Here is a 20,238-nt window from a genome sequence, read left to right as displayed (position 1 = left end):
GCCAAGCATTGCTGGCAACCACCAGAAGTTAGAGGAGGGGCATTGTATTAGGCTGTTCCTGCATTGCTATAAAGGCATACCTGAGACTGGGTAATTTATAAATCAAAGAGGCTGAGTTGGCTCACACTTCTTCAGGCTTTATGGGAAGCATGATGCTGGCATCTGCTATGTTTCTTGGGAGGCCTCAGGAAACTTACAATCATGGTGGAAGATGAAGAGGGTTTAAGCACATCACATGGCCAGAGTAGGTGCAAGACAGAGATCGAGGTGCCACATAGTTTCTTTTTTGTTCTTTTATTTTTTGAGACAGAGTATCACTCTTGTTGCTCAGGCAGGAGTGCAATGGCACCATCTTGGGTCACTGCAACCTCTGCCTCCTGGGTTCAAGTGATTCTCCTGCCTCAGCCTCCCAAATAGCTGGGATTACAACTGCCTGGATAATGTTTGTATTTTTGGTAGAGATGGAGTTTCACCATGTTTCGCAGGCTGGTCTTAAACTCCTGATCTCAGGTGAGCTACCTGCCTGGGCCTCCCAAACTGCTGGTATTACAGGCATAAGCCACTGCGCCCAGCTGCCACATAGTTTTAAACAGTCAGATTGCACTTCTCACAGAGAAGTCACTCACTATCATGAAGACAGCACTAACAGGATGGTACTAAACCACGCATCAGAAATCTGCCCTTGTAATCCAATAACCTCCCACCAGGCCCAACCTCCAACCTGGGGATTACATTTCAATATGAGATTTAGGTGGGGACACAGATCCAGTCTGTATCAGACGTGGAACAGATTATCTCTTAGAGCCAGTGGAAGGAACTGATACTGCTGACACCTTGATCTCAGATGATTAGCCTACAGAATAAGGACAGAACACATTTCTGTTTTTTTAAGCCATTCAGTTTGTGGTATTTTGTTATGGCAGTTCTAGGAAACTAACATACCTCTTTGCTCTTTATTGCATTGCTAATAACTTCAACATAACTCAACTTTTCTTCTATGGGAAGCATTCCTTGACTTTCCCATTCCCAAGCCATTCCCACCCCTTCCCCCCCCAACCCCTAGCCAACCACCATTTTTTGAGACTGAGTCTTGCTCTGTCACCAGACTGGAGTGGAGTATCGTGATCTTGGCTCACTACAACCTCCACTTCCTGGGTGCAAGCAATTCTCCTGCCTCAGCCTCCTGGGTAGCTGGGACTACAGGCATGCACCGCCACGTCTGGCTAATTTTTGTATTTTTAGTAGAGATGGGGTTTCACCATGTTGGCCAGGATGGTCTCGATCTCTTGACCTCGTGATACACCCACCTTGGCCTCCCAAAGTGATGGGATTACACGCATGAACCACCATGTCCGACCACCATCCCCCCTCATTTACAGGTCTTTCCTGTTGTCTCATTGGAGTTCTAGAGATCTTTATTATAATGCATTGTTCTGCTGTCATCTTTTTTTTGGTCTCTTTAGTAAGAGAGAATAGAGAGTGAGTGGGTGTCTACCTAGTAGTCTATCCTGCAAATGGAGTATTACAAATCATTAAGTAGAGTGGACATGTTAATGGGAAAAGACCAATGTGCATAATGCATTGCCAACAAAGTTACTGTAACATACAAGAACAGCTGTCTCTACTACTGAAGTTAATTATATTCACTAGCAATGGTGAGAATTATGTCCATGCTATCTCAAATCATGAATTATTTGCTTTGAATTTGTTTTACTGCTTTGAATAGTAGTTTGCAACTACTATTAAAAAAATCAATACAGTGTGAGTATCTAAATAATAGAAATATCCGTTGTAAAGAATAAGATACTGGGAGTCAGGAATGTTTCCAACATGCCTTGTTATCTTGACCCTCGAGGGATTGCAATCTCTCACCGGCTTCAGTGGTGTGCATCTTTCATTGGGATAAAATCACAGGTTTATAAGGCTCATTAGGAAAGGAAGGATCCAAAGTGTGTAGAACAAGCTTGCCCGTACGCAGTCCAGGACAGCTTTGAAACCGGCCCAACACAAATTTGTAAACTTTCTTAAAACATTATGTGATTTTTTTTAAAGCTCATCAGCTATTGTTAGTGTTAGTGTGTTTTATGTGTAGCCCAAGACAATTCTTCTTCCATTGTGGCCCAGGGAAGCCAAACGATTGGACACCTCTGATGTAGAACATTAGTCTGAGAAATCACTTGTCAGAAGCATGGGATTTTAACCCAAGAAAAATTACCTCTTAGTGGCCTGAGGTGGCTTAGTGAGCTATTCCCACTTTGCTGTCATGGGAACTATGAATCACAGTCTCAGAGTCTACATAAAAACCTCACAAATCTGTGGAAATCTGCTTAATAAAGACATAATAAGCTGGACCTGTTTACTTTTAAGAATTCACCAATATAATGACTTGCCACATATGCAGATGTTACCCTCAGATGATAATGGAGGACTGTTTTGCCAAAACTGATAAGAACATTGTGCACATATGTTTGGGCCTAAAAAGATCACTTGTTATTAATATTAACAAAGATAGCCAAAGTCTTTAGTGTTTTGTTTGTAAAATCTCTTGCTTCATTGAGAGCTATGAGATGTCATTATTTTTCTTATTCACTCAACTCATGCAGTTAAACAAACAGACTTACGTAGCACAAACATGAAACATTACTTTTTAGGCTATCCCAAATTGTTTAACATATACAATATGCCAGGCCTGTGGTAGGTACTAGAGAGTCAAAAAGACTCAATCCCTGCCTTTAGAGGCTCACATCTTCTGGGGAGAAAGGCGATTTCACTGCCACAGATTTCAATGGTAACACAAGAGAAGAATGACTCATTTCAACTTTTGTAATCGGGGAAGGCTTCCGGGAAACCAGTGGAGAAAAACAGGGAAAAAAAATATCAGGAAAAGAGTAAGCAATCACACAGATCATGGAATATAGAAGGTGGGTGGACTCTGCCAGTCCTGACCTCAGGAGGTTTCTATCTAGTGGAGGAGGCAGAAACATAAAGGGAGACTGGACTGCAGTATAGTGGTGAGCCCATCGGTAGGGTTCAGCATAGGGAGTTATGCGTGCACACTGCTAGCACATCTAAGAGAGAGCCCACCCAAGGCCTCTGAGTGTAAGCAACAGCAATGCTGCCTTGAATACTGAGCAGGAGTTCACCAGTGGGAAAGAAAGGACATTTCAGGCACACATGGACAAAACATGAACAGATATACAGGCCACCTGCTGGAAAGGTAGTTGAGGGTGGGGTGAGACTGGAACAATATTTACTTGGCATGGCTGCAGCTCTAGATGCAAGATACGGGGCTAAAGGGAGTGACAAAGGAAGACTCTGGTGGGCTTTGTAAGTGAAACTGTGAGAAGTAGGGCAGTGGCAGCATTAATTGAGGGAAGGATGGACCTAGAAATCCTGAAGAGGTCAAATCAGCTGTGCCCTCTGACTGAATGTGAAGGATGAAGGAATGGAAGGATCCAAGGTTTTAAGATGAGGCAGAAAGGCAACTGTGTTAAGGTAAATGCCACGACAGATGGAATCACAGGGAACCCACCACAAGCTGGTGAGGTGAGAGCCTCAGCAGGGTTCTGGAAAGGTGTGCTGGGCAGGATGAGCCCGGAAGGAGGGGAGTCAGTCAGGTGAGGGAATGGGGGGTTGGAAGAGGCCACTGAAGCAAATGAATGGCATGAGCAGAGGCAGGAGGCTGAAGAGCACACGCTGGAGGACTGCCAGTCATTCAGAATTACTGTCCCTTACCTTCTGGAAACATTTCTCTGTGTGAGGGGCGTGGTGGTTAAGAGTGCATCTAGGATCAGATGATTCAGGTTCACAATCAGTTGGCCACTTATAAGCTGTGTGGCCTCAGGCAAATTAGTTGAGTCCCCAGTGCTTAAGGCTTGTAACACTTGCCACCCAGAAATGAAAATAACATCTACCTCTAGGATTGTTGTGAGCTCTTGGAAGAGAGCTTTGCACACAGGTTAGCTAGTATTAACAGCAATAGTACTAGTGATCATGGTAGTAGAATTTACTTGGGCTTTCTTACTAACAGGAACTTACCACCAGGTCTACCTTCCAAGTCCACTGCCCCTTCCCTACCTCCCTTTTCTCACCCTGAAACCGCCTTTGCAAAAATTATATCAGTTTGAATGTTGTGGCAGTGGGGGAGATCTGATCTAGCCAACCCAACTCCCCATTCCTTGCCTTTAGTTTTCAAGCTACCTTAATTATTCCTGGGCTTAGGTCTAGCTAACATTGGAAGATATTTAAGTTATAGTTTAAATGAGACTAATGAGACCATCAGGCTAGGGGAAGGAAAGGAACCTGAATTCTGTTAATAGGCTGGTCACAAGATATGCAACTTCCCCAATTACTCCTGCAAATAACATCACCAGTGTAGATTGGCCTTTTGAGATATGTTTTCAGGCTTTTTGCATGTCTGACACTAACGGCTCCACCTGGTCCTGCGAAATTGCTCCTGTGGCCCCACAGAGGAGTGACTCAGCTCAAGAGTTCAGCTTTGACTCCCTGTGATTTCATCTCCACCCCCAAAAATCAGCAGCAAGCACCCATTTCCTAGCCACTTCCACCCCTTCCCCTAAACTGCCTTTGAAAAATCCCTAACCTATGAGTCTTCTATGGGATTGATGTGAGTAATAACTTTGTCTACCGTGTGGCATGGGCAGCCACACATCAATTAAACTCTTTCTTTACTTCAGTGCCATGGTCTTTATTTGTGCAGTGGGCAGGAAGAACCTGCTGGGTGGTTACAACTTCATCCTCTCCACAATCATAGAATAACCAAAAGATCATGCTTTATAACATGACATTTTAATTCTGAAAATGTGTTGGACACCTCAGGCTGCATCACAAATATCTCAACTTCCTGTTCTGTTACCCAATTCACTTCTTTTTACTTTTCTCAAATTTTACTATCTCCTTTCTCCAGAACTACTCCTAAAATATTCATCTGTAAACAAACTTAAACCAACAGAGATAAGGAAAAGGCATAAAAAATATTTATTTTTATCCAAGAAGAACTGGCTCGGGTACTGGTGTTTCAGAGGGAATTACCATGGATAAGTAGCTTGTTAGAATGCTCATTCTTTTGCCTAAATCTCTAACTCTGCTACTCCAACTGCTTAATTTATTCTTAGGGGGAAGAGATGCCATACCCTAGTTCTTCATTTGGATTAATCATTTTCTAGCTTGACTGCCTCAGTTGCACAGACTGTCAGCTCTCTCACTTTTTCTTTTGCAGAACAGATCCTTTTCTTTAACTTTCAGACATTTTTCTTTTTGCAGAGGTTGCTCAATTACACGTGAATGTATATACATGTAAACAAAGATGACATAAGTATTTGTTAATACAAATTTAAAAAAATAATGCTTGAATAGTTGTCATATTCTCTGTTTTAACAATGGTAGTGAAAGGAGGCAGAAGTTAGGAGAAACACCAATTTGCAAAATATGAGAATGTTTCAACTACACTAAGGTTTCTGCTGATGGCCTTATTAAAGTTGTACAGTTGGAATCGGGTGGGGTGTTCATAACAACTATGGCATAACGATGGTCCCCAAAATCTTGTGCTCAACTTTTTGATGGCTCGTCCTCTGTCTGGGACCTGCTTGGGAACAGGTTTGGTATTTCTCTTTCAGCCAAGTCTGCCTTTCGCTGGTGCTTTCCTACACTGTGTCTTTATCACAGTGGGTATTTCTTTTCATCAGAGTCTACCTCATCATCTTCAGAAAGCTTACTTTAAAAAATTTTATAGTTCGCCCTTTTTCTTCATATTTTTTAGAATGTGACTTCAATTTCATTTTTAAAATTTCCTATGTAGATATGCTTTTATACATTAATTTTCTCTTTTTCCTTTGAGAAAACAAGACTCTGAAAAAAGAAAAGTTATCAAGTGCTGACAGGGAAAATACTATTTTTCTCCCATTAAAATAAAGATACCAAGACGCTTAAGACCAAAAAAAAAAAAAAAGAAACCACTATTAATCTTACAAGGATTTAGAAGGTAATACTCCATAAATACTTAGAAAGCAAATTATTTTTGAATTCTACTTTTCCAGATGGACCCAGTGGGATGTGCCTGTATTCCCAGGTACTTGGGAGGATGTGGCCGGAGGATCACTTGAGCCCAGGAGTTTGAGGATATAGTGAGCTATGATCACGCCTGTGAATGGCCACTGCACTTCAGTCTGAGTAACATAAGGAGGCCCTGTCTGTAAAAAACAAAACAACTACTCTGGCCTTAGAATCTTGAGGAATTCAGTAGTGAACTCAATGGAAAACGGAAATGAATTCAACAACTATTTATCGAGGCTTCTTATGGATAAGACATTGTGCTAAATTCTGTGGGGGCTGTACAAATATATATACAAGATATACAAACTGCCCTCCAAAACTAAATATTTTAGAGATGATATACCATGAAAAATAACTCTTGTACTAGACATGTAGAGAAAAATGCCATGAGAAAGCAAGAAAGCAAATGGCTAATTAACACTAGGATGAACTTAAAAGGTATTTTGGAGGTATTTGGCAGAGATTTTAAAATATGCATATAATTTTATTCAATAGCTTAAGGCTATTGACATTTTGGGGTTGTATGTTACAACCTGTGGTTAATACTGTGAAACACCAAATTGAACTGCGTGCCATTTCCCAGCACAGGATAAAGATTTGAGTTGGGTTTTAAAAGCTGAGCCTTAGGGCAAAGGGAAGAGGCTAAGGAAAGTTTCAAAGGCAGGGAAGCACAGACTTAAACTGTGGTCCATGTGGTACATTGTTACCTGGAACTTAAGAGTGTATGCAGGAAGACTTGGGGTGGGGAGAAAATGGGGTGGAGGTTGGGATGCTCATTGGGAAATTCGGTTCTAGACACAGGCTTATTAGGAATAGACTTCAATGCCAGGTTAAGAAAATGGATTTAATTCCAGAAAAAATTTCAAAATTCTAACCCTGAAATGGGTAAAACATGAATGACTCCATTAAATAAAATGTGGAATGAAAGAGAAGAGAGAAATGTTGGGAGTGTTTAGAAGCCTTTTTGAATATTAGGAAAATCATAATAAATCTTAAGAAAGACGGATAGGCTGATGCCATGATAATTTTGATTTTTACTGACCACTGCAAATATAGAAGAAAATTTGCAAACTTATATCAGATAATGACCAAAAAAACTATTTTCTTGCGAGTGCTCATGATTTTTGATTGATCATTTGAACATATGGAATAATGTACTATCTAATTTCAGTGCCTTAACGACCCTTACAAATCACAGAATCTTGCTCCTGGCATTGGATAGTTTTTCCCAGAGCAGATGCCCCTGAGCCTTGACGGTTTTCTCACTGTGACTTCTTAACTGCATACATTTTTAAGGTGGCGGATTTGAGAAAAGATGTGTGATCCCCAAGACAGGCTTTTTGTTTTTTTTTTTAATTTGCAAAGCCAACTGGCTCTTGGTTGGCTTTTTAGATCAAGATGAAGGAATAATTAATATGACACAAGTAGATTTGATGGTTGTTCTATGCTGTCTTGGTCTCTCATTTATAACAAATTATAAAAGGGTATATATATTAAACCAATATTCGACTTTTTCCTTTTCACAAATGATTTTCTGGGTCAATAGAGTTTGCATAAATGCATCTCACTGCCACCTTCAGGAGTGAAATTCAGGTTTAATATATTCTACATGAGGGCAGCGGGCAGCTGATGAGCAAGTTGTTCTTATTCCGTGTACCTTGATAGGATTCAACTTTGGCCTGGAGGAGGGGAATTTGTTTTTCCATGCAGGGCACTCCCATGAGAGTTTCAGAAAAACAATATGCTCTTGTCAGAACAGAATGCAGTTCTTCTAAAACTGGGAATGAACTATATTTTACCCTTTAAAGGTCAGGAGATGTTATTATGCAGCAAATTTAGCCTATGATTTATCTTAAAATAAAAAGGCATCATCACATATAACCCTCACAAGATCTGGGTAACGTTAAAAATGAGAATAAATTTCAATAACAATACTAATAGTAGCTCCTACGTTTTGGGCTCCTGTGTATAAGAGATGGCACTCAGCACTGTCTCTTACCTACTCTCCACAACAAGCCCACAGGCAGGTATTATTTTTTCGGTTTTAAGATCCAGGAATGGAATTTTATTCTTCCTCCATCTTGAACTCATGGCATCGTTTTCACGACGGTTATCTCTCTGACGTTTTCTGTGTCGACTTTTCTTTCCACTTTCAGATCATCCTTTTGTAGCCTTAGATCAAACTAATCCCTTCTTTGACCCGAAATGTCGGTTTTGCTGAAAATTCTCTTTCAGCCCTCTTCTTTCCTGTCCTTGATCATAACGTCTAATCTTAGGCTATCTAATGGTACTGACCTTAATTGCTCTCAGTCCAGGCATCTCCCTTTCCTCATGTCCCTGGTCCTCCTCTATTATATAGTAAGTGCAGGTCAGATATCTGACCTGCATATTCTGCCAGGGTCCCAAGCAACAGCCAACACTAGACTCAATATCATTCTGTCAAAACAAACTTTCCCTCTTGACAACACTAATTCTGTTAATGGCAGCAATGTTCTCCCAGTCAGACCCTGGAGTCATTTTGACAGTTTTTGTTCTTTACCTCCTAGAGCCACAGAGTCATCAACTCCTGTGGCATCACTGCCAGAAATATTTGCAACTACCTTTCCAACATTCAAGACTCAAATGTCAGTAACTGTTGCATTTAATTTATATAGCTCTTTACAATAAAACAAGCTCCCACAGATGCTATTTCTTATAATGTCCACATTAACCTCACAGATACAAAAACTGAGGTTTCAGAAACGTATGAGTTTTGCTACACAGTGTAGAAGCGAAGTGAGGACTTGATCCAGGTCTTCTGATTCCTGTTTTCCAGGTGCAATACTTCAACAACTGCCCGTACCTTCATGCCTGAGGTGCAGCTGCCTCAGACACCATCTTTCCACTTGCTCCAATGCAGCTTATGTAATCACTAATAGTCACTGTCTAATAATCACTGTCAAATGACATCTTTTTTAAAACACAGATCTGATCACATCATTCTCAGCTCAAAACTCTGTCAGTAGCTTCTTAGACTGAAAAATGTTCAGATCACCTAATCTGGCACTCTCCAGTTTGTTTCCAACACCATTTTGGAACATTGCTTCCCATATCCTCCCATACTCCAGCCAAGCCGAACTATTCTCAGGAGTTGTTTTGTTTTGTTTTGTTTTTGAGACCTGGAACACAGGCGCACATCACCATGCCTGGCTAATTTTTGTATTTTTTTGTAGAGATGGAGTTTTGCCACATTGTCATGCTGGTCTCAAACTCCTGAGGCTCTACCTATTCTCTTGTGTAGGCCTCCCAAAGTGCTGGGATTACAGGCATGAGCCACTGCACCTGGCTCTACTCTTAGTTTTTCAAATATGCTTGAATCATTTGCTTGCATTCCTCCACTCATGTCTTCTCTGCCTTTGAAAATGCTGACTGTCCTTTATTTTATTCATTAATTAACACCAAAGCATTGATGGAGCAATAGTGTATGTCAGGGACCGGGCTAGGTATGGAGAAAAGCCAGTGAATAGGGCAGGTAGGATCCATTTCTCAAAGGGCTTAGGATCCACTGGAAGCATTAAGTTTCAGGACAAATGCCAAATGCCACACTCTCCACAAAATAATCCTGTTCCGATACCCCCAGCAGGAAGTGAGAACTTCCTCTTCTCAATAGCCATAGTACAGTGAGGAAACCTCATAGGATTTATCATAATCTGATTGAATTATAGTTATGGAGATATATGTCTTATCTCTCATGCTACATTATGAGCTCCATTTTTGATAGGGACTCTAGGAAGCTCCCTATGTAGCCCTCACAGCATGTAATGCAGCACTTCTCATTCAATAAGACCTCAATAAACAATATTGGAATAAATAATTTCTCTCAGCATCTGTGAATATGAGGTTGGAGAGAGACTGCCGCATGCCCCATTCATACACAAACAGCAGAGGACACGGTGAGCACACACTACTCCCACACACGCTCACCAGATGGTGAACATAACATTATTTTAGGCAACAGAACTGTCAGCTGACATCCAGGGTCCCATGATACTTGCCTCCATCCATTCAAAGAGATGTTTGAGACAGAAACTAAACCAAGATTTCTGGATATCAGTGTGCAAGTCTGTTCAGAGAGTAAATTTTTCTGTGTCAATAAACAGAAGGCAGGATTAATATCTCCATATGCCTGCTTTTCTGACCTCAGAACTAGGAGGATGCTATATTCCCGACCATGATTTGGGATTGCATTTTTTCTTTATGAATTAACACAATTTACATACAGTTATATTTACTATTTTTTGGTGTACAGGTGTATGAGTTTTGACAAATGCTTCTGTGTAACCACTACCACAATCAAGACAGAATAATTTCCATTGTCCCCCACCAAGAAATTCCTCTTCATGACACTTTTGTAGTCAAACTCTCCTCACCTTTAATGCAAACCTCTTTCTCCATCTGCATGGTTCTGTTTTCTCCAGAATGGTACGTAAATATAAAAGAACTTAGCTGTTTGAGTCTAGTTTTTTAAATTAACAAAATGTTCTTGACATTCAACCCTGTTGTTGTACATGTCAATACTTTGTTCCTTTTTACTTCTGGACATTGTTTCACTGCATGAATGTGTCACTGTTTGTTTATTCATTTACTAGTTGAGGGACATTTGAGTTATTTCCTATTTTTGGAGAGTACGAATAAAGCCACTATAAATAGGTTTTTATGTTATAGGTTTTCTTGTCACCTAGATAAATAGGAGTGGGACAGCCAGGTCATATGGTAAGTGAACATTTAACTTTATAAGAAACTGCCAAAATATTTTTACCTGTAAAGAAACTGTCAAAATATTTCCCATGGTGTCTCTACCATATTTTGTATCCTTGCTAGTAACATAGTAGCATTCCAGTTGCTTCACATTCTTACCAACACTTGGTATCGTCAGAGCTTTTTAATTTTTTTTCTTTTTTTTTTTTTTTTNTTTTTTTCACTTTTTCTCTGCCATTCTTATTACGGAGTGTGGGATGAAATTTTAAAACTTAATCTTTTTAGAACCAAAATATTTCTGCTTTAATATTCAGCCCACATTCAGTTTTCCCTCCTCTCTCTTCATTTGGTTCTTTGTATTAGCTCTCCCACCAGACTAAAGGTTTCTTTGTGGGTAAGGAAAAACTCTTAGTCATCTCTGTATACATGAAGCTCTGTCACCCCATCCCAAGTTCAGGGATTTTCCAATAACACATGCTACTTAAATCAATGCTTCTATGTGATCAGATTAGATTAACACATACAGTGACACAATTAACGTATCCAAAGGCTAATCTAGTATTGCCTAATTTTGTCAACTGTGGAATACCAAAAGAATTTTAGTAAAACTATGCACTTTCTTCCCTTTTCATGGATTTTTCCATTTTCATTTATATGTCTGAAAAAACAGATTTCTGTTTTCTTGCTTTACCAAGAGGTAAACTGAAAAATATATTTGGGATTGTTAAATATTTGTGTAGTAAATTTCTTATACAAAAGACAAGATTGTTATTACTGGCACTTAAGTAAGAGATTAAGAATTATTAATTAATTAATTAACTTCACAAATTAGATCACATATATTTCAATGTGTTTTTTAGGTGAGACAGAAGAAATTACAGAGGGGACCTGACCTGTACATACTATTTGTCAAGCGAGTTAAGGCAAAAAGAGGTTGAGAGTCACTGATAAAGACTCAAAGAGTCTTGAAAATGGAAAGGTTCTCAGAAGATGCAGAGGCCAACCTCCCACTTATTGAAAGAACCCTGGCTATAGCATCTGTCTTCCACCATTGGTAGGCTCACCACTTCATACAGCACCAATTCACACATCCTTACAAGCAAGAGACTCAAAACAAAACAAAACAATAAATAAAAGAAACATAGGGGAAGCAACTTCTTAACTGAACTTTCATTTTTCTGTAACATTATACTATATAAACCTTCTGTAGCACCTACAGAAATCTAAAAATATTGTTTAGAATTTTTGTGGCAGAAAATAATTTTGTCACTACATCAACCAGCCACATGTGAGTTAAGCTCATTAACTTTTATATTTCAGGATGATGCATAGTTTGGAGATATGAGTTCAGTGTCTTAAATGACATGAATCTTGGAACTTCTTTATATTAATATCTACTTCTTCTGAAACTTCAGTTTTTGAATGGAAGTAAACCAACAACTTCTAGTTGTGTATAGAAGAAAATTTGTATAAGTCTGTAGAAATCTATACAAGAAAATTTCTTAAGCTTATTTCATGAGCAGCATGGATTACTTATCTTCCAGTTGGAAGGCTTCCTGGAGATCTTAAAAGCAAGGAACTTCCTGACTGCAAACACTTCTCCTTTTATAGATACAAAGCCTCCTCTGTGTTGGTTTTGTATCAACTGTCACCTTACATCTGATGGAAACTCATTCCCAGAATTCCCTTTCCTAAATTGTTCTTCATTCCAGTCGGCTACAAGGGAAATTTGTGTGACCTTTGGAAGGTAGAAGTGAAACAGCAGCATTCTGCTCTGAAGGTCAGTGTAGTCAACAAGGTGCAGCTCACTGACTTCCCAGCTCACCTTGTCCATGTCAGCCAGCAGCCAGGCTGCCAGACTTTTGGCTCCCCCCAGATCTCCTCTTTCGGTTTCTGAGCCAGGTGCATGAATGTCTTTGCAGTGAAGAGTGCCAGTCCCTTTTGGGTTGTCCAGGTCAGGGTCATTAGGCTGGAGAGGTACGCATCAAATACAAGTTCCAGTTATCTTTATGGGTTTCGTTTTCTCCTGCAGGTTCCAGTTTGCCCTTGCTCAGCTCTACTTCAGATCCAGTTTTTCTTTCCGGTTGCCATCTCTGCTAACCTGTGATGACTTTAGCTCCATACCAGATGCGAAAGCCACTGCAAAGCTCCCACAATTGTGTAAGGTCTAAAACTTAAAAGTAAATCCATTATTCCATATTACCACAGTGGTTCTGCATCTTTAAGTGATAGGGATTCCATGAAATCTTTTCTATTCAGAATACGTACTTGGCTACAAATATTCTTTTGTGCATGCCTTTCTTTTTAAAAATTTATGATATTGTCAAATGAAATAGTACTAATATATTGCACCTAAGTATATTTTTTATTCTACCCTGTTTTGGGGATAGGGACTTGGAATATGCTCTTTCACATAATTCTTCTTAAAACTGGTAAGCTGAGGAATTGAGAGTTTGCTCCATAAGCGGAGAATACAGAAAAACTAACAATTAATTTGAACTTCAGAGTAATAATGAGTTAAAAATCACCTGAGTGAACTAGCTTTTTCTTCGAATTATATTTTAATGTGACACTTGGAAAGTTATATCACTCATGATGAAATCTAAACACTAAAATTCTGAAAACACGCTGGGCATGGCTCACATCTGTAATCTCAGCATTTGGGGAGGTGAAGCTGGGAGGATCACTTGAGCCCAGGACCAGCTTGGACAACAAAATGAGATCCCCTCCTCTAACAAAAATCGAAACCAATTTCAGTTAATCCATTTTTATCATAATGTATGTACACTGAGAATAAATAAATACTGCCATACAGCACTTCAACCTCTTTACTTAAATTCCTACTGTTTTACATAATTTCTGAAGATTTTATGGTCTTTAAAGGCAGGGATACATCTTCTCATTTTTACATCCTCCCATACTGGCACACAGATAAGTCCTTATTAAACATCAACTGAACTAAGTAAAGAGCAAATTTCAGCTTCCTGTTTTTTACAAAAAAGAAAAGAGCAGCAGGGTATGAGCAAATAACCACAACCAACTACATCCTCTGATGCTTTTCTCACTATTATATAGAAACTCCAGCAGGAAACCACAGCTTTATCCTTTTCACCACTATAGCAAAATCTTATGAATTGCTGGCAAACATAAAACATCTACACTGACATCACATAAATGTTTGTGACAATTATACTCACCACACTCAAGGGCTTTAAAACATCTTAACAGTATTTCTCAGGGACAAATTCCCAAGGAAAAATAGTCATATACCTTTAGCCACATGTTTGGAGTTTAATTATATGAAAGAGCAGTAAGCACTATCGAAACTTGACTCCCCTCTGAATGTAGCTGTTTACAAAAAGCCCAAAAATCTGAGAAGGGTTAAAGTTCCTCGTATGACTCAGACTTACAAACATTTCTAACAGACCAAAGATGTATTAACCTCTACTCCAAAATCACAAAAGTACTAATTTTTTCCTTGGTATTCAAAACAACCCAAGAATTACACATTTCAGGCTATGAAATGTAGAAACCCCTTTTCTCCATTCTCACACATTATGCATTCGGATGTACAGCAACACACATTTTAAATTTGTGACTTGAGCTTTGATAATGCGTTTTATCAATGAAGGGACCTTCCACTGAAGATCCCTTAGTTGTCCAAGAACTACAAAGACAAGATGATGGCAGAAGTCCAGGACTTTCATTCAAGGGCCTTAACTTCAATATGAAACACAGACACGTATACTCATTTTACACAGAAGTCAGAGGTCTAGAACTCTGTAGCTTTCTTGCATGCCCACATTACCTAGCCCATAAGCTCTCCATGGGGTGTTTGTTAAATGACTACATGCGTAAATGAATGAAGGCATACATGCTTGGTGATGATGAAGAAGGGGAGAGGAGAAGGGCTCCTTTGGGTTCCAACCAAGGCAGAAGAGGCCTAAAATTCAGAAAATAAGCCCATGTATGAAGAAAAAAAACAAGCAAGAGTTAAAAAAATAAGTGGTGGGGCATCAGAGCTAGAATTGATATTAGGGATTTCTGGACCAGCCCTCTCATTTCTAGAGAGAACCTGGGGTGCTGTGGACAATGACATGACTTCATGTACCACTTTCAGGAACTGTGACATTTGCGTATCCATTTCATGATTTTAGCTTCAAGTGCTTCTTATCTAAACCATTTTTTTAACTCAATATTTTTCATTAAATTGACATTAACTGGTACACTGGTTGAAAACATTAGCCTAGTGCTAAAAAATAATATCTGTGAAATTACAGGTTTGATGGACTGGGTATATTATTTTTCATAGCATATATTTTTTAAGATATACTTTGAAAAGTGTTCCGACCATATTTCTACCTTTAAATAAATTCATAAGTATTAAAATAAAAAGCAAATGTGTATACTACCTAAGACCCTCTCACAGGTCACTGTTGGAAATCTGCACTTTGAGAAGCAGTGCGCTCTGATGTGCTGCCTCCTGGAACAAACAGTTTGAATTCTGAACTGACACAAGGTGGGAAAGACATTCCAAAATGATTAAAAGGGTCCAGTAATAAGACTAATGCCTCTAGGTGACTTCAGTCATTATTTTTTTACTAAAAAAAAAAAACAAAAAACAATTACTTACTAAGGAACTAAACAAAAAAAATAAGGCAGAAATCATGGCTTTTTTTTTTTTTTTTCAGTTAGTGGATTTGCACCTTCCAAATGGACAGATAGGGATATTCATCCTCCTACCAAGAGTCATTAATTCATTAGAACATAGTTTTAAGAAGATTTGTCTCAAATGGGCCTCCTGTGCATGGATTACCTTTTTTTTTTTTTCAGTATTCCATTTGCAATGAGAACACTTAGCTGTAAGCTATAATGAGGAATTGCTTAACTTTCATAAGTAAATGAATGTCTATGACTAAAATATCAATCACGGAAACACTAGTTCTATAAATAGTTTGTAGGTCCAAAGTCCATAGGCAGTTAAACAAAGACACATGTTTGTTTTTTCTTGTTTTTCTGTGTGTGTGTGAGTGTATGTATGTCTGTGGGTGTGCACGCACATGTGACATATGAAACCCATTTGATTTTTCTTTTGAGAAACAAAGAAATGTTGTTTGCTGAATATATGTGTTATCTGGTATTTTGATAAAAAGTTATGTTTGCCAATTTTATCACCTATGCAATGATCTATAAAGTTTTAACCTAAAATACCTGTCCTTGAACTCACCCTGTTTTTTTTCCTAAACGTCTTATCGCTGATTTAGAAACGCTCACATTTGTTTTTTAAGCAACACAAGATGAAATCCAAGATAGAAGACAGCAGTCCATAAAATCGCACTGAGTCCCTGCGTTTTGACCCCCTGTGATTTGCATCACCAACGGAATCCTGCAGGGCAGCACAGTGGTGAAGCTCACGGCCATTGAAGTTGGACAACTGAATTCACACAGCCCCATTACCATCTGTGGGACTTTGGGCAAGTTCTGTTATCTATTTCCTCATCTCCAGAATGCGGAATTATTAATGTGCTCTTTTTTAATAGGACAAACCTCAGAGATTTCTTTAAAAGAGAAGTGGTTTTAGCAAGATGCCACTGGCAGAGAAGCCTGAAGAATAAATTTTTGAAGTATTTAAATATATCTGTAGTCTAGCCTTCACCATTTCCTTTGGAAAGTAGATGGATACATATGGAGACATGTTTTAGGTACTCTTATGCTCCAGAATCAAGATGGCAAAATGCCTCAAGTGGTTTTTTGTTTTTTTTCTTGTTCCTTCTTTAATGAATTTTGAACCCTCTTCCCACATGTGTTTACTTGGTCTTTCATTCTTTTCCACTCATCGTTAAATCTACAACAGAGGTTCCATCTCTTTTCTTTCATTGCCCCTACACCAGCAGCCTCTGGGCTCCGAGGCAAAGAAGGAGACTCCCAGCCAGGGCAAATACACAGAGATAGAATCACTTGCCAGGCATTCCAGAGGCATAAATTACCACTTAAACTTCCAAGGTTGAAGCCCTGGAGAGGGAGACCAAGGGAGAGTGGTAGAGTACCTCCTTAGGATAAAATAGCAAGAAGGCATGGGGTATTTCACAGAGCAGCTATGTAAACAGCTGAGTATCTACAGTATCATTGGAATGGGTACATTCCCCAATAGTGATCTAACTCAAGATCACCCCCCAAAGGTGGAAGGGCTTCCTGAGAGTCTAAGCAATTAACTAAAACAGTGGCCCTTAAACAGTCTTAAAATACAACTGGTGAGCAAAGATAAAGTACCAATGACAGCAAATTATTTATTTAAAGCATAATTTAGAGGAGTTTTCCCTAATGAATTATACTAAACTCAAAAATCAAGTTATTTCTATCATAATGTCACTCTCACTTATCTCACTGGCACATGTGGATGTTTTTTTTTGAATAGAAAAAAATAGAAATGAAGTTACACTGAGGTTCTGGTATACTCATGAGAAAGAAATTTCCTGTAGTACACAGACCAGCAGAAACTTAGAAGAATTCTACATCTTATATCTGTTCCATTTTTGTCACTTCTGCTACCCTCTGCTTCTTAGTTGTTTTTAGCAGAATTAAGTTGGAAATGCATGTGTCTGTGATTTTATTTTCTATATCAAGGAAGTGGAGTATGGGAAAGATGTATAGTTTTCAAGCTAGCCTGGCGGGGAGGAAAGGAACCCAGGTGTGGCAAGCAGGTGGTGAAGCTGTGAAGAGGAACGGAAATGAAGCTGAACTGCTTGGCATACGGGAAGGAAGAAAGAGGTCCAGGGCTGCTTGGTTAGGACAGGGGAGGTACCCAGGTTGTTAGGCTACCGGGGGAATTCTCTGAGATCGTGACCAGGAAAAGAGCCCATTCTAATTTTGTTGAACTATATTTATTACTGAGCTTATTCCCGTCATCTGGGAATTAGTTGAGAGTTCAGACTATGTTTTATTCAATTTCGAGTCCCTAGCACACAGAACAGGGTTTAATATATATGTCAAGTGCTCGATACAGATTTATTAAATGATCCAAAGAATTCACCTTCTCTAAACCAGGACCTTCTGCCAACCCCATTTCACATCCTATCTCTCACCTCCTAAATAGATTCCTATTTCCAGTTGGAAGAAAGCTTTGATTCAATTTGCAAAGTAGAAGGAACTGACATACCTTCAATCCAGTCCAGCTCAGGTTATTAATTTTTTCCCTCCTTGGAGACTCACACTTCACCACTCAAAAGCCACAAACCCCAGAGGGAGGATCTCTTAAAAACCCATCATTATAGTTCTAAACATCAAAATAGCCACCAGGGGAATAGCAGAACAGTTTCTTCATAAAAGAGCCTAAACATTTCAGTGAACTAAATTTGTGTTCTAAATGGCACTTTCATAACTATCTCTCAAGACTTTTACGCCTATGGTCTTTTATATATTATCAATTCATTTCAGGTGACAGGACACCAGATACTTAAACACGGCTACCATTCTATAAGGAAATGCCACTCTCTCCAAAGAAAGCGTGGAGTCGATCTGCCACTGTGCCCTCTGTTAGTTTCAATTGGTACTATTCTTGGCACTGTCTTCTCGGAGTGAAGCTGCTGAAGCACCGACACTTTAGGATTAATAATTAGATGAGAGGATGTTTTTAGAAGTAAAGTAGGAGGCACAAAGTGGGGGTGGTATGTAGCGAAGTGTGGTGAGGAAGGAAAGTGGCAGCAGAAGTTAAGAAGACATGAGGGATTTCAGAGTGCTACGAAGACAGCTTTCCCTACCGAAGAGATCTGCCTAAGTTTCCCGTCGTGTTGCCTCAAAAGGGCATTTGTCTTTATTTGCAACATGAATAAATCAACCCTGATGTGGTCACCTTATTTTTTAGCCGTATTAACAGAGCAGTTCTACACAATCAAGTGGCCAGACTGCAGTGATCTGCCTAGCCTCCGAGAGAGGTTGCAAACACAGCTTACTGCAATCATTAACTGAGCATTTCTAGACTATGAAGGAACAGAAGATGGGATATGAGTTGATACTACTCCTGAAAGTTTATCTCAACTGCTGGGACTGCTAAATAAAATGCAGCATCGCTTGAAAGATTGAGATATACTCTGAGCTTTCGGGAAGCTATGCAAGTTTGGTCTATATGTAAAAAGTTATACATAAGATAAAGATATGGTGCATTTAAAAATACATAAAACAATCCAATGTGAGATCTCAGTCATTGATCTTTAAGGTAAAGAAAAAATAAATTACCTTATTGTTAAAACTGCTAATGTCTTTTATTTGCCACTGGTGGTACAGTAAAAAGCAAGCAAGTACACAGATGAAAACCTCTGCTATTCTTTAACAGACCAGGTTAACTCAATTTTTATTCATTAAGCTTTCACGGAGTCTACATATTTTGATGTTTGCAATTTTTTAGACCCTCTCTATGGTTCATGGGAGTTAACTATATTTGGTACCATTACCTTTCTGCATTGTAGACACATCAATTTCATAAGTGTGGTCATAGCATTTTGGAGCTCAATGGTATTTAGAGAACACCTAAGTAGTCCAGACTTTACAGACTCAATACCTACAGGTTTGAGGTAGTAACACAATCAAGTGAAGCTATTGGGCACAAGTGACTTACATAAATGCTCAAAGTCAGCGAGACATTGAGAAGTGGGGACTACAGTGAAGTAATAAAGTAGCGTATACTTCTGTTCAGCTCCAGCCTAGAAAATCTGGATCAGGGTTTCATTTTTTGTAATATAGCTGATGTTTAAACACTGGTTTAATTAAAAAATAAATACCTGGAGGCCACAGTTTTCCTGCTGAGCCCATAGACTGCCAGTTTTCAATTCTGATTAGGCATGTACATCTCCAAATCAGGGGCCCAGATAGGTAAAGTGAAGTACACCAGGTCTCTCAGATGCTCACAGCAAAGCTTTCTTCTGCACTGAGAATCCACTTAGGTAGGCAATCTCTCATGTGAAAGGAGATCGTAAGTGCATTTTTACTCACTCAATCAGAGCTCAGCCCATTACCCTGACAATGATAGACTTCTGCTCTCTGACTGTTTTTAGAATATGTTCGACATGAAAACAAGAACAATCATCTGTACCCATTTGTCATAAGCAATTTTTACCCAACCAAGAGTGCTGGTGAAAATGAGCATGCATTTACTAACTTTAGCTCTAACTACAATTTTTACTTGAATTAAAAATTCTTTATTTTAATTAACAATTAAAATCCTAGCTGCTTCATTTTTGCCTGCATTTTTTAAGGAGAAATGCCTTATAAAAATTCAAAAAGGCCGGGCGCGGTGGCTCAAGCCTGTAATCCCAGCGCTTTGGGAGGCCGAGGCGGGTGGATCACGAGGTCAAGAGATCGAGACCATCCTGGTCAACATGGTGAAACCCTGTCTCTACTAAAAATACAAAAAATTAGCTGGGCATGGTGGCATGT

The 20,238-nt window shown here is 39.2% G+C and overlaps 1 protein-coding gene and 1 long non-coding RNA gene across 5 annotated transcripts in view; one reads left to right on the top strand and one right to left on the bottom strand.

Annotated features, from left to right (window-relative positions):
* The window catches only part of GPRIN3 (GPRIN family member 3), a 66,825-nt gene that overhangs the window by 39,214 nt on the left and 7,373 nt on the right, over positions 1 to 20,238 (bottom strand). The gene's annotated exons all lie outside the window — the stretch shown is intronic.
* Positions 1,243 to 19,356, top strand: LOC119473684. Its single transcript, XR_005202893.1, has 2 exons — positions 1,243 to 12,763; positions 12,842 to 19,356. It is a non-coding gene; the product is annotated as an uncharacterized LOC119473684 (long non-coding RNA).

This window comes from Cebus imitator, unplaced genomic scaffold (assembly GCF_001604975.1).
Source record: "Cebus imitator isolate Cc_AM_T3 unplaced genomic scaffold, Cebus_imitator-1.0 Scaffold177, whole genome shotgun sequence".
Classification (NCBI taxonomy): Eukaryota; Metazoa; Chordata; class Mammalia; order Primates; family Cebidae; genus Cebus; species Cebus imitator.
The sequence above is the reverse complement of the archived record's forward strand: the minus strand, read 5'-3'. Positions and strand labels throughout refer to the sequence as shown.